The sequence below is a fragment of the Phascolarctos cinereus genome, unplaced genomic scaffold (genome assembly GCF_003287225.1).
Source record: "Phascolarctos cinereus isolate Bilbo 61053 unplaced genomic scaffold, phaCin_HiC Scaffold_726;HRSCAF=1367, whole genome shotgun sequence".
In the NCBI taxonomy this organism is placed as follows: domain Eukaryota; kingdom Metazoa; phylum Chordata; class Mammalia; order Diprotodontia; family Phascolarctidae; genus Phascolarctos; species Phascolarctos cinereus.
Window position 1 is genome coordinate 385,393,937 of NW_027556098.1, and position 13,410 is coordinate 385,407,346.

Below are 13,410 nucleotides of genomic sequence, written 5' to 3' on the forward strand. Positions count from 1 at the left end.
AGAATCCCTCATTTCCTTCAAGTTCAGCTCTGGATTTATCCTGATTTCCCCAATTACTAATTACCACCACCTCATTTTTTTCCTGTTTTCTTTCCTATGTACATTTTGTACTTACTGTTGTCTGAATAAATCCTATTAAGCTCCTAGAAAGCAGGGCCATGGACGCTACTGTCCGTGTAATCTTATGCTACTTGCTTAACCTCTCTCCATCTAAGGTTTCTCATCTGTAAAGTGGGCATAATAGTAGGACCTACCTTCCAGGGTGGTTGTGAGACAAGTAAAGTAGGTAAAGTGCTTTGCAAACTTTAAGATGTTTAGTAAGTGCTTGTCAAACTAATCAATATCATAAGTTGCAGCAGGAACCAAGTCAGGTGTTTTTGATGGGTTTAGTGCTCTAAAAGGATTACAGAAGCACAGGGGCTCTTCAATTTTGTTGTGTCCTGGGCCCCCTTCTATGGTCCCCTTCTCAGAATGGTTTGGGGTTTTTTGCCTTTTTTTTTCAGAATGTTTTTAAATGCATTAAATAAAATAGAGGGTCATAAAAGAAACTAACTATATTGAAATAAGAGCAAAATATTTGAAAAATTTTGCAGAAGGGGTAGGTAAATGGCACAGTGGATAAGAGTACCAGTGTTACAGTCAGGAGGACCCAAGTTCAAATCTAGCCTCAGACACTTGACACTAGCTATGTGACCCTGGACAAGTCACTTAACTCAGAATGCCTCAGGAAGAAAAGAGAAAATATACAGAGCCCAGGTTTAGAACCACTGCTCTAAATCATAAACTGTGACAGAAATTGCCAGATAGATGTGAAAGTCAGACCCCTAACCTGATTGCTAGCTGTCGTTCCTTAAACACTAAGTTTAACTTATAACATATGTTTGTTATAGTGTAGTAGTAGAAAAGACTACACTTGGCATCAGGAGAGATTGGGGTTGGATTCCATCTTATAAGAGCTGTATGACCATGAGCTAGTCACCTCAGCCTCAGTTTCCTCGTGTGTAAAATGATGTACCACCTACCTCAGAGAGTGATTGTGAGGGTCAAATGAGATGTCTGTATGTAAAGAGCTTTAAAAACTTTAAAAATACTACATGACTGCCAGCTGTTACTTAGGTAGCCTCTCATTGGTACAGGGTAGGATAAGGATTTTCAGGGCAGCTAGGTGGTGCAGTGGATAGAACACTGGCCCCGAATTCAGGAGTACCTGAGTTCAAATCTGGCCTCAGACACATAACACTTACTGGCTGTGTGACCTTGGGCAAGTCACTTAACCCTATTGCCTGGCCAAAAAAAAAAAAGATAAGGATTTTCCTTTGCAGGGGAAAGGAAAGAAAAAGAATAAAGTTTTAAGTAAGTAAAAAAAATCCTTGTGGAGGGCTGTTAAAATATATTTTGTGTCTGGGCAAGTCATTTAACCCCAACTGCCTCACAAAAAAATTAAAAAACAAAACCTATTGTGTGTATAAAATGTATGTATATGTGTATGTGTGTAGACACACACACACACACGCACACCTACTTGCATTCCCAGAGTTTCCTCAGGACCCTGAGGTGTTACCTCCATTTTTAAGATGAGACAGAAGCTCAAAGAAGTTTTAAGATTTTAGGACCACAGTGGTTAGAGCTAGAAGGAGCCCTATAAATCATCCAATCCAACAATCCCTATTTTACAGATGAAGCAGAGAAAGCTGTAGTGACTTGCCCCAGATTGCCCAGGTGACAATTTCCTTTCAACATATTTCCGAGTGTTTACAAAATGGATTCCTGCCATTTTTTCCCTCTCCATGCTCAATCTAGAGCATGAGTATACTTTTCATTCTAAGTATCTCTCCGCTCCCTTGCCTTCCAAAGATCTCAGCCAGGCCATTAAACCATCAAGTCTAAAAGCTTCCAATAGCACGGTGCCACTGTCTCCTGCTGAATACCTGCCTACAATCACACGGCTGCTACTGGAACCAGGAATGCAGCTCAGCTCTCCAGCTCTGGTTGGCCCACTGAACCATGCTTGTTCTTCCTGAATACCCTGATTTGCTGCTCCTTCTACAGGAAGATGAGGTCACCAGCCTCCTGTAAAATAAAATGGGCTTTGAGCAGTTTTCCCAGTAATGGGAAATATTGCACTGAGCTATTCACACCCTCTCCTCTGTTTTTTTTTCTTTTAAACAATTTATTAATTTTTGATTTTTAACATTCACTTCCATAAAATTATGAGTTTCAAATTTTCTTCCCTTCTTCCCCCTCCCCAAGACGGTGTACAATCTGATACAGGCTTTACTTATACATTCATATTAAGCATGTTACATTAGTCATGATGTAAAGAAGAATTAGAACCAGTGGGCCTCTCTTCTAAACATAACTAGTACCAAATTGTTTTAAAGATGTTGGGATGCTCTACGGATTGAGGTCTGGTGTAAATTTGTGTTTTGATTGGTATGATACTAAATTTAATTGCTTAAGTTTAATAGCATCAATTTTGTTATGTTTGTGTTCCTGATCAATAAATCTCTCCAATCATACTTAAGTCTTTGAGTGTCTTCTTGTTAGTTATCTTTATATAACCACAAATACATTGTGACAGGATTTCTTTGATTCTTGATTTTTTTTTAAGGCAATTGGGGTTAAGTGACTTGCCCAGGGTCACACAGCTAGTGTCAAGTGTTTGGTCTGAGGTCAGATTTGACCTCGGGTCCTCCTGAATTCAGGGCCCGTGCTCTCTCCGCTGTGCCACCTAGCTAACCCTGATTGTTGATTTTTGCTAGTACTGTATAGAAATGCTAATTACATTTATGGATATATTCTATCTTATACTGCTTTACTAATGCTGTTAGTCATCCCAATTTGTTTCCTTGTTAATTCTAATCACTTTTTAAAATAAACTAGAATATGTGCACCTAGAGATAATTTTGTCTCCTTTTTCCTGATGTTTGTAGTTTTGGTTTCTCTTAAAAATAGCTAATATTTATATAACACTTTAAAGATTTGCAAAACGTTTTATAAATATTATCTCATTTGATCCTCATAACAACCATGGGAGGTGGGTACTATTATCCCTATTTTACTAATGAAAAAAGGAGGGAGACCAAAGTTTAGTGAGTTGCTTAGGTTCACAAACAGTAAGCATCTGAGGCTGGATTCAGACTCTGGTCTTCTTTGACTCCAAGCCCAGGATTCTATCTACTGTGCTACTTATTCTCAGTCCATGCCCTCAACAATCACCACTCACCTTATCACCAGTGAAACGGTTGACCAAAGCTGGGTATTACCCTTAGGTTTTTCTCTGTTGCCCCTTTCAATATCAAGCTTACCATATAGTTCTGATTGGCGTTGTACATTTAACCCACCAGTTTGGCCAATGATAGCTCATATGTCTAGAGAAAAAATAAAACTGGTATCTGAGGGGGCTTGAGCAGGAGAAATCTGCTGAAGGTTTCATTAATTCTTGATTCTTTGCCAAGCTTTTGATCTCTGAGGTAAGCTGAGGCTTCTTATCAACATTCCACTGAGTCACAGAATCACAAAAACTCAAAAGTTGGAAGGCCGCCTAATCCAGCTCATATCTGAAAGTACAAATGGTCATCCAGGCTTCACTTGAGAAATAAACTACTTCTCGAAGTAGCCCACTCGTCCCACTTTGGTACAATTCTATTAGAAGTTCATTCAGATCTCAAGCCTAAATCTGCCTCCACCTTTCACCCACTACTCCCTATACTGCCCTGGAAGACCAAGGAGAAAAGGTCTAATTTTTTTTCCAGGTCCCCCTAATCTTCTGCTCCTACTATAAATGAGGATCTTATTGGGCAATAACCCTGATTAAATTCACTGAGAACTGAAAACTTCAGCTTACCAACAGCAAACTTAAAAAAAAAAAGCCACATTTCACTGAAAAGTGAAAATTGTTCCTGTGTCACACACTTTATGTTTGTACCCATTCCACAGACTCTGGGCACAGATATTCTCTTAAGGAATAACTACTTAAAAACTGGAAAGGACCTCAGAAACCATCTAGTCCAGCCCATATACAAACAAGAACTCCATCAATTTGCCCAACAGTCTTCCAGTCTCTCGGTTAAGATGTCCAGTGAGAGGACCAATACTCACTACCTCCTAAGGCAGCCCAGTTCACTTTTGGACAACTCTATTAAGAAGTTTGTCTTTTTTCCTGTGATCAGTCTTAAATTTGCTTCTTTGCACCTTTTGCTCCAGGTTCTGTTCTCTGGGGTAAGAGCACATGTTTTAATGCTTTTTCTGCTGATGGCACTTCAAATGTTTGAAGACTGGTATACTATTCCATGCTCCTCACTCCCACTCCACACCCCAACCCCACTAAGTGTTCTCCAGGCTAAACATTCTCACTTCCACTGACCTTCATATGGTGTGGACTGGAGACCATTCACTGTTCAAGTTGTCCTCCTCTGGAAGCCCTCTAGCTTACCAATATCCTTCCAAAATTGTAGTCCCTAGAACGGAACACAATTCTCCAAGTATGATTTAACCAAGGATTGGTCAAAGTTGGTAAGGTCTGAAGAAAAGCCAGAATTTGTTTCTGAATGCTGAGGCTTGATTTCTTGAATTAATGCTCTCAACTCATTGTCATTTCTCTGCAGATGCCTCCCATATCTTCTTATGTACCCTGTATCTCTCTCCTGAGGTTGAGTCCCACATCAGTTCAGATATTTCCAGCTGCCTGCTGGACATTTCTATCTAGATGTCCCACAGACACCTTCAATTCAGCATGTGCAAAACTAAACTTAATCTTTCCCTAGACTTCCACCATTCTTTCAGTCCCATAGGTTTAGGGCCATCAGTTATCTCTCCCTATTAGAATGTAAGCTCCTATAGGGCAGACACTGTCTTCACTTTTTTTTTTCCTTTTTGGTGAGGCAATTGGGGTTGAGTGACTGGCCCAGAGTCACACAGCTAATAAGTGTTACGTGTCTGAGGCCGGATTTGAAATCAGGTGCTACTAACTCCAGGGCTGGCACTCTTTCCACTTCGCCACCTAACTGTCCCCTTGTCTTCACTTTTCTTTGGATTCCCAGCACTTACCACTTTATAAATGCCTTTTTATTTCATCATTCATTTGCTGATGCCTTTTTTTCTGTTACCTTTCCTCTCCAAAAATAAAAAAATGTATTTATCCAGATATATGTTGTTCCAACCCAGAAGAATGATATCCTTGAAAACAGGTGTTGTGTTTATTTTTCCCTTTGAATTGCCCAGCATAGCACCAAGTGCTGGGTCCAGTAGGCCTTTAATAAGGCTTACTTGCTTTGGTCCTGATTTTTTTTGTTGTTCTGAACCTCTCATGTCATTGGTATGGAAAGTTCAGGTGTGGAAACAGACCTTCATTGGTGGAGATTGAGCAACTCCTAAATTATTCCTTGGGAGCACTGAGGGGTTAAGTGACAGGGTCATACAGTCAGTATGTGTAAGAGGCAGGACTTGAACCCAGATCTTTCTTACTCTGAGTCTAGCCCTCTGCATGCTGTGTTGCTTGTCTGCCTGCTCCTCTTATTCCTTGGTTGACCTTGAGAAAGAGATCAACCCTTCTTGCCATTTTCAAAAAGTAAGTTCTTGTCCCTGGAGCCTGACCTTCCAGCTCCCACTAAGATGCATTCTGTTTAAACTTCTGGGAACTAGAGACTTAGAATCCATTGGGATTCCCACAAGTGCGTTTTTATGTGATACAATATGGGAACCCCTAATTATGTTACCAGCGTTTGCTGGAGTAGAGTATGGGGCTTTTCAGGATTCCTCAGATGAAATGCAGAATTCTCAGAAAACCATAGAGATTTGCTGAGCAATGCAAGCCCAGTCCCTACAGTCCCCATGTCAAACAGAAAGTAGCATATGGGTTTCTCTAATTAGTCCCCCAGGAGCTCTCCTGGGCATGATGCAGAAGTTTGTTCATTCTCTGTGAAATTTCTCTGCTTGGATGTGTTGAATGCTGCTGGAGGTTCTCCAGCGACCCCTTTCCAGGAATACTGTCTCAGCCTACTTTCCCGTCAGCTCAGGAAACCATGAGAGTGACCACACCAGGTCAGCTGTGGCAGCAATAACACCAGGCTGCATTGCCTCTTGCATGGGGCACCTTTAATCTGGTAGATCTCGGAGCACTTGGCAAACAATAATTATAGAGGAAGTTGGCACCAGTCCCACTAGCCCCAAGTGGTCAAGCTAAGGAATGGAGAGTCATCCTTGAGTCCATTCAGAGAGAGGAACACATGTGGGATGGTGACACAGACATACTGACCTATTTAAAACTACTATTTATGTGTTGGTGTGGCTTGAGTTCTTTCCTCAGCTCCTCCCACTAGGACTTAAATACCAACTTTATGTGGGCGCCTCTGGCAAAGTTAGGTTTCTCAAGTCGTCCATTTGACCTCTGGGTTTTCCCTTCTGGTTAGATGGGAAATTAGTTGAAACACACACACAGTCTATAACCTCTACATTTCTATGGCAACATGTTAAGCATCAGAGCAATGTCCGGTCAAGTCAACAAGCATTTCTTAAGCTCTTTCTTCTATACCAGGCGCTGTGCTAGATAAGCTTTGGGGATATACTACCAGCAAAAAGAAAGGCAGTCCCTGCCCTCAAGAAGCTTGCATTCTAGTGGGGAAGACAATGCATAAAAGGGAGCAGAAAAGCAGAGAAAGGGAGAAGGCCCCCAGGGTGAGCATCAGAAGTGCATCCTGGTGAGAAATTAAAATCTACTTCCCCTTCACTTTAAAGGTGGAGAAACTGAGGCCCAAGGAGATTGTGACTTACACAGGTGGTATCAGAGGTGAAATTTGAACCTAAATTCTCTGATTCCACAGTCAGGGCTCTTTCCATTGTACCACATTTTTTCCCATTTACTCTTAACTCCAGCTTGCTTTCTATTACATCACACTTGCCAAATGAGGTGCTCAACAAATTACTATTTGAAGATTGGTTAAAGGAATTGGGGATATTTAGCCTAGAGAAGAAGTGAAGAGATGGGAGAACTGTCTGCAAGTGTGTGAAAGCCTGCTATAATGGAGAATCAATTTTTCTGCTTGACCTCAGAAGACAACCAATGTCGGGAAAGGGATCCAGAGGTGGAATGGGCTGCCTTGTGAGGTAGCTGATGGCAAGAAAGGCTGGAAACCTGTTTGAAGGAGAGTCGCCATCTGATGTGGATTGGGCTAGATGTCCCCAAGTCTCTTCCAGCTCTCTTGGATGCTTGGGTCATGTGATCTTTGCTTGTTATCATTAAGTGGACACAAGGTCTCTTGTATTGATATGGTTGCCTAGAACAGCTCAAACCAAATCCAAGAACAGGAAGGAAACCTGGTGAGAGTGAATAATAGTCAGGAAAAGGAAAAGGCAAGGCTGGTAGCATGGAAGAGAGCATTGATTTGGAAGAATATCAACAGGGGCAGAAGCAACTCATCTGAGTAAACCATAAAGCACCTGGACAGAGATCAAGAGAATTGGGCAATTCTTCATATTACACCATGTCCTCACTTGGTCGCAACATGGCATAGCCTTGTTTGAGGGAACTTGAAATTAAATTTTTCAAAAGAGAAGTTAACTCACCCTAGACTCAACACATTTAAAAAGGAATTCTTCTTCTTCCCTTCCACATCCCGGAAGGCACTAGCATCCTTCCAGGGACCCAGGTTTGTTACCTAAGAGCCATTCTTGACTCCTCCCTCGACACTCCTCACATTCAATCAGTTGCCAACTCCTGTCTACCCAAACTACATAACATCTCCCTCATCCATCCCCTTCTTTCCACTCCATTGGTCACTATCCTAATTTGAGTCCTCATCATATCTCACCTGTACTATTGCAATAGCCTCTTCCTTGTTCTTCCTGCTTCCTCTATTCCTTAACCTCTCCACACAGCTGCCAAAATAATCCTCCTAAAAGCACAGGTCCCACTGACCTTCCCAAATACCTCATGACCATGTCTTCATTGTCTTCTAGGCCATGCTCTGCCATGCTATATTGCCCTCTTCCTCCTGGAAGTTCACTCAACTCTTAGACTTCTCACATTGGAAGTACCCCACTCCTCTTGTGACCTCTTTCTCTGATTGGCTGCTTCCTCCCAGAACCTCCATTTTAAGAAGGATTCGAAGGTCAAACATGTCTTCTGACTCTCCATACTGACTCTAACCATGCTTTTGTGGGTATCTCTCATACCTTCTCTTGGTTTTCAGCTTCTGGTCATGTGGCCTGGGAAAGGCCACCTATAATAGGTGTCTCTTCTTTCTCTCCCCTTACTTTCATCTTAATCCCTTAAGCAGTTAAGTCAGTATAATCCACCAAAACTGCTCTCCTCAAAGTTACCAGTGATCTCTCAATTGTCAGCTCCAATGGCCTCTTCTCCATCTTCATTCTCCTTGACCTCTCTGCAGCCTTTGAGACTATGGATCCCTCTCTCCTCCTTGATACTCTTCTCTCTAGCATCTGAGGCTACCCCTCTCTCCTGGTTCTCCTCCTGCTTGTCAGACCACTCCTTCTCTGTCTCCTTTGCTGGATCTTTATCCAGGTCACACCCTCTAACTGTAGGTGTCCCTCAGAGCTCTGTCCTGGGTCCTCTTCTCTTCTCCCTCTATACTATTTCACTTGGAGATCTCATCAGCTCCCATGGATTTAATTACCAGCTCCATGTTGATGATGCTCAAATCTACCTGTCCTGCCCCAATCTCTCTGCTGCCCTCCAGTCTGGCATCTCCAACTGCCTTTCAGACATCTCAACCTGGATGTCCAGGAGACATCTTAAACTCACTATGTCCAAAACTGGACTTATTATCTTTCTCCCTAAACTCTTCCCTCCTCCCACCTTCCCTATTACTATAGAGGGCATCGCCATCTTTCCAGTCCCTCAGGCTCACAACCTAAGAGACATCCTGGACCCCTCGCTATCTCCTCCCCACCCCATCCAAGCTGTTGCCAAGACCTATCAATCTCACCTTTGTAACAGCTCTCAAATAGCCTTTTACCCCACCACCATCTCTCTGACTGATATCATTCTGGTGCTGACCATCATAACCTCACCCCAGGATTATTTCAACAGCTCCTGCTGCCTCAAGTCTTTCTCCATTCCAATCTGTCCTCCATTCAGCCCCCAAAATGGCTTTCCTAAACTGCAGGTCTGATCATGTCATTCCTCTCCTCAATAAACTCCAGTAGCTTCCTATCACCTCCAGGAACAAGCCCTTTATAACCTAGCCCCTGCCTACCTTTCCAGTCTTCTTACAACATACTCCCTGATACGTACTCTTCCGTCCAATGGCACTGGCCTCCTGGCTGTTCCATGAACAAGACACTCTATCTCTGGATTCTGGGCATTTTCTCTCACTATCCCCCATGCCTGGAACTCTGTCCCTCCTCAAATCCACTTAACTGATTTCCCTAGCGTCCTTTAAGTCACAGCTAAAATTCCATGTTTTATTGGAAGCCTTCCCCAATCCCTCTTAATTCTAGTGCCTTTCCTCTGTTAAATATTTCCTATTTATCCTATCTATAGCTTGCTTTGTACATATTTGTTTGCATGTTGTCTCCTCTGTTAGATTGTAAGCTCCCTGAGGGCAGGGACTGTTTTGCTTTTTTTTTTTTTAATATCCTCAGTGCTTAGTATATTTCCTGGCATGTAGTAGGAACTTAATAAACAAATATTTATTCATTTGTTGATTGATACATCTGATAACGTGGCCAGACCCACAATTCAAACCCAGGTCTCCTGACCCTAGTGGGGTAGTCAGTCAACAAAGCTTGTATGCAAACGATTTTGTACAAACAAGATACATATAAGGATAAACTGGAGATCATTAACAGAGGGAAAATGCTAGCATTAAGTGGGATCACAAAGGCTTCCTGTAGAAGGAGGGATTTTTAGCTGGGATTTGGAGGAAGCCAGAGAGCTAGGAGGCTGACCAAATCCAGTGTACTTTCTAGGAACTCCAAGATGCCTCTCATTGGACCCCTCAGCTGAGTAGATGGAAGCACAGAGAGAATGGACAGGCCCTGCTCGAAGAGCTCCACCCTGCCCAAATAGAGTGGCCATAACTTCCCATCATCCCAGTCTCAACTCATACCTGCCCATGATCGGAGCCACACCTGTCTCCAATGGCCCAATTTGCCCTACCAGAAAACAGAAATCATCCCTCCTTGTCCTAATCTATTTGACCTCATCCCTCCGACTGCAGCAACAAGAAATGTTCACCTTCACCAGGTGTCCCTCCTCACTCTCACTTTAAAGCCCCAGGACACGTTTAGTTTCCCACAGAATATTCAAAGTCTCAAGCCCCTCCTCTGCTCCGAATTCCTAAAACACTTCCTGCCCTTATTCTTTTCTGACTCATCACATACTCTCATCAACCTGGTAGACATAGAAGGTAGGAAAAGGAACTCAAAAAAACATTGGCCTTTGAGTCCAGAGAGACACCCTCAGTGTTGCCATAGGCATATCTCATTACTTCTCCTCATTGATAAAATGGGTGAATAAGAAGTGTAGACACAGTTGGGTGGTGCTGTCTTTAAAGTGCTGGACTTGGAGTCCAGAAGATTTGAGTCCAAATTTGGCCTTAGATGCTTACTAGCTCTGTGACCATAGGCAAGACCCTTAGCCTCAGTTTCCTCTAGGAACGGGAAACCCACAACTTCCTGAGGGAATTCATTTCACTTTTGGACAACTGTTATTGTAAGGTAATGGGGCAGCTAGGTGGTACACTGTGGATAGGGTACCAGGCCTGGAGTCAGGAAGATCTGAGCTCAAATCCCATCTCAGACATTTATTAGCTGTGTGACCCAGGGCAAGTCACTTCACCCTGTTTGCCTCAGTTTCCTCATCTGTAAAATGAGCTGAAGATGGAAATGGCAAACCACTCCAGTATCTCTGCCAAGAAAACCACATGTATACCCCAGAAACAACAGCTTCCCAGGGCAGTTTCAGGGATCAAATGAAATAGCATTTGTTAAATGCATTATATATCCTAAAGTGCCACATAAACACTGTTTATAAATATATGTGTAATATATGTATGCGTACACATATATTTACATATATACATGTATGCAGACATGTATACATGTATACACATATATCCTTTTTGTTTCCTTCTTCTGGCCCCACAGCAGGGTGGATACTAAATACTTGGATAAATGAATCAAGGCTCCTGTTTTTATAGTACTTCTCAGTATACAAGTATTTTTCTCACAACATCATCAGTGAACTAGGTTGTACGACTATTGTCCTCATTTTACAGAAAAGGAAACTGAGGTTTGGAGGAGACAAGTCCCAGGGCCAGTCAGCACTGGATGCTGAATTCAAGCCAGGTCTCCCCTGTCACCTCCCATTAATCTCCAGTCTCTTCCCCTCCACAAAAACAGTCTAATCTTAGCAGAAGGAGACAGAAGGGCAGTGAGTGGGAGGAAAGAGAAGCGCAGTTGGACAAACTAATCACTTTGGCTAAAAATTAACCAGCTGTCCAGGCAGGATTCTTCCAACAAGTTTGTGTCTAAACTATAACTCACGCTGTGATTCAGCTGGGGGCCCTGTAGGCTCACTGTAATTGAATTACAAGGGTTGGACATCAACTTATTTCCCACTTTGTGTGTTGACATGGAAAGTGAGAACCAAAAACCAGAATTAGCAAGACAGAGGAACCACGGAGAAGCCACACAGCTCCAACTTTGACCATCCTGCTTCCTTCTTCCAGGAGGATCTTTACGGACTAAACCTTGACTCTTTCAAAGTGGTGCCCTGAACTGCAGGGGGATAGGGGTGGTGGCTGGCTTCTATGGTGTTCCTTCACTATAAATAAAACCTGTGGAAAATCTTCTAGGGGCCAGATCTAGCTACTCCAAAGGTGGAAAAATAATGTGGAAAAGGGGAGGGCCCTGGCTTGGCAGTTAGAAGTAATGTCCAGAGCTGCTGATAACTCACTGTATAATTTTGGGCAAGTCAAACTCACTAGACCTCAGTTTCCCCACTCTGTTAAATGAGGGTGTTGGATTACAAGGAATCTGAAGTCTTTTCTAGCTCTGACATCCTGTGTTCTAAGGCACCTCCCAGCTCTGACATTCTGGGTTCTAAGGCCCTTCCCAGTTCTAACATTCTGGGTTCTAAGGCCCTTCCCAGCTCTGACATTCTGGGTTCTAAGGCCCTTCCCAGCTCTGACATTCTGGGTTCTAAGGACCTTCCCAACTCTGACAGTCTGGGTTCTAAGGGCCCTCCCAGCTCTGACATTCTGGGTTCTAAGGGCCCTCCCAGCTCTGACATCCTGTGTTCTAAGGCACCTCCCAGCTCTGACAGTCTGGGTTCTAAGGCACCTCCCAGCTCTGACATTCTGGGCTCTAAGGCCCTTCCCAGCTCTGACATTCTGTGCTCTAAGGCCCTTCCCAGCTCTGACACTCTGTGTTCTAAAGGCCCTCCCAGCTCTGACATTCTGGGTTCTAAGGGCCCTCCCAGTTCTGACATTCTGTGTTCTAAGGGCCCTCCCAGTCCTGACATTCTGTCTTGGAGTAAGATTGCCACCTAGCAGGTCTTTGACCAGTTTGACTAGTATTTTACCACTGAAGCTTATTGCTCCATACTGATATGTTATGTTGAGACTATCTTTGGGTTTTTTTGTTGTTGCTCATTTTGATCATAGTTCTAAGGTCACTTCCATATATCTGAGTGCTCAAATAAGGAGGATGTCCCTGCCCCTAGAAAGTACCAGTCACAGGGACTGCTTGGACTCCAGACACCAAGGATAGAAACTGTTTCTTCTATTAAGATCAGTTCATTCCTTCTCTGTGGGGGAAATATGGCTAAGGAAACTCTGCGTGCTTTCTTAATATGAAGTCCTTTACAGAGACCTTCCCTCTAGGACTCAAAGTTCCCCTAGGCCATTTCCTTGAAGAGGGACAAGTGGTCTCCTCCAGACCAGTCTGGGGATCATTTTTGGAGCTCTCAGCTTGTGGCCCCTCAGAGGGGCACTACTGCTATCTTCGAGAGAATTTCCTGAGGCTTGTGAGAGAATCTCCATGTACCTAAGTTTATCTGATTGCCTCCACCCTCCACACTCACTGCTCTGGCTTCTGGCCTCATTCAGGGATGATGAAACCAGAGATAGAGAAATGAAATGAGTAGTCCAGAGTCACAAGGCAAGTTATTGGAAGAGCAGTGACTCAAACTTCTTATCCTGATGGGGCCAGCCTGGCTGACTAAACAAACTTAGGTCAGACTATCCTGCCTGGGAGACTGTGATCCCTAAATAATGGTGGGCTAGCCCAAGGACCCTTAGCTTGAATGGTTATGGAGCTGAAAGACTCAATGGAGATTAATCAAGCTGGGCATCAGAGAACTGAGCAAATCTTCACCACCTCTACAAGTGACTTCGAAGTTATTGCCTTCTTAAGAAATTAAATTCTTACCCACTAGAGCTGACC